Below are 2,210 nucleotides of genomic sequence, written 5' to 3'. Positions count from 1 at the left end.
GTAAGGCCATGCAGGTTATTATATGGTTATTTGGTGATTGATATTTTTCATTCATTCTTCGGTTTTGACAGATCTACCATGATAGGAGACTGAGGCTCAGATTAACAAATGGTTGACTATATGCAGAACAGCAAGTAAAACTGCTGTGCTGCATCAACTGTATCCAGCAAAGCTGAACCATATTTCCAAAGAGATGGCAAGGTTCGGTTCTCTCATTGTGCAGATGCACTTTGGGCTGCCTAGCCTCAACATAGGCACCCTTGCACCAAGGTGTTGCTGTGCGGTCAGCATAGTTTTTGTGCCGGAAGGAGTACCTTCCGGCACAAAAACTTCCCTTTGAGACTGTTTCCTCTATGTAGAATGCAGCACACATGCAAAGAAGAAAATTGAAGAGAAATACAAATATTTTTGGTTGCTATGCCAGTCTCAGGTTGGTGCAGGATATGGTGCAACTCCATGTCTACAGGTTTTTGTAGTTATGGACTTGCATCAAAACCCACAGGTGGATGCACTAGAACGGCTATGCACCACTCAGGGAACAGATCATAAAAATATCATGTGGACAGAATATCATGTCAAAAATATCAATGACCAAAATATTGAGGGCCATATTTATACTCCGTTTGCGCCGAAATTGCGTCGTTTTTTTTGACGCAATTTCGACGCAAAACTAACGCCAACTAACGCCATATTTATACTATGGCGTTAGAGGCGAATAGCGCCAAAGTTCCCGGAATGTGCGTCATTTTTTAGCGTGAACCCCTTCCTTGCGTTAATGATATGCAAGGGAGGCGTTCCCGTCTAAAAAATGACTCCCAGGCCTTTACGTGGTATTTATACTCCCGGGCAAAAGAGACGCCCGGGAGTTGGCGTGGCTAAAAACGGCGCATTTGCGCCACTTTTTAACGCCTGCTCAGGGCAGGCGTTAAGGGGCCTGTGGGCTCAAAATGAGCCCACAGGTGCCCTCCCATGCCCCCAGGGACCCCCCCTGCCACCCTTGCCCACCCCAGGAGGACCCCCAAGGATGGAGGGACCCACCCCAGGGACATTCAGGTAAGTTCAGGTAAGTATAATTTTTTATTTTTTATATTTTATTTTGGTGGCATAGGGGGGCCTTATTTGTGCCCCCCTACATGCCACTATGCCCAATGACCATGCCCAGGGGACAGAAGTCCCCTGGGCATGGCCATTGGGCAAGGGGGCATGACTCCTATCTTTACAATGATAGGAGTCATGTTGATGGGGGATGGGCGTCGTTAAAAAATGGCGCAAGTCGGGTTAAGACGATTTTTTCGACGTAACCTGACTTGCCCCATTTTAAGACGCCCATGCGCCATTTTCCCCCTACGCCGGCGCTGTCTGGTCTACGTGGTTTTTTCCCACGCAAACCAGGCAGCGCCGGTCTGATTGCGCCGTCTAACGCCATTCCATAAATACGGCGCCCGCTTGGCGCTTCAGAATGGCGTTAGACGGCGCAAAACTTTTTGACGCTAAACTGCGTTAGCGCAGTTTAGCGTCAAAAAGTATAAATATGGGCCTGAGACGTTAAGTGCAAATAGGTAAGTACAGATTTACTATTCCTAACTCCACATCAACGTACCTTGATGATATATATATATATCGTCAAGGTATATACATGCGAAGTATGCATATTAAAACTTTGCTTACCCATAGAAACGTACCTTCACAACATTTTCGTCCTTGATATTCTTGACACAATATTTTTATTTCCGTTATTCTGTCTAAATACCCCAAGGATCACTTCCTTGTGCAAAGTAACGCAAGATGTTACTTTTTATTTCAAACCAATGGACTTTGCATTGGGTCGGCTTTGAAAGACGTAACACAAACTCTATCAAAACCATAGGTAAATCTGTGCCTTATTATCATTAGAGAGTTGTGTAGCAACATGGCGGAGATGTGATTTCTTATGGAGATGGGTCTAAAATGAAAAAAGGACGATTACAATAGAAGGGGTGAAGCAGACTTTATAATTTTTCTGACTACCATAAAAAGGAATGAGTGTTCTTCAGGAAGCTCTAACATAATGATTTAATGAACTCTTTATTGGGCGTATAAAGCAGAACTGTGAAAAGTGTAAAGGGTTTTAACTGTAGGATGGTGGCAAATACATGTTTACCATCTCCTGATACATCTGTATTATGGTTGGGTACTGACTAAAATATTTAGTTTTAATAAGAGTAATCTTA

The sequence above is a fragment of the Pleurodeles waltl genome, unplaced genomic scaffold (genome assembly GCF_031143425.1).
Source record: "Pleurodeles waltl isolate 20211129_DDA unplaced genomic scaffold, aPleWal1.hap1.20221129 scaffold_165, whole genome shotgun sequence".
Classification (NCBI taxonomy): domain Eukaryota; kingdom Metazoa; phylum Chordata; class Amphibia; order Caudata; family Salamandridae; genus Pleurodeles; species Pleurodeles waltl.
Note: the sequence above shows the minus strand (reverse complement) of the source record.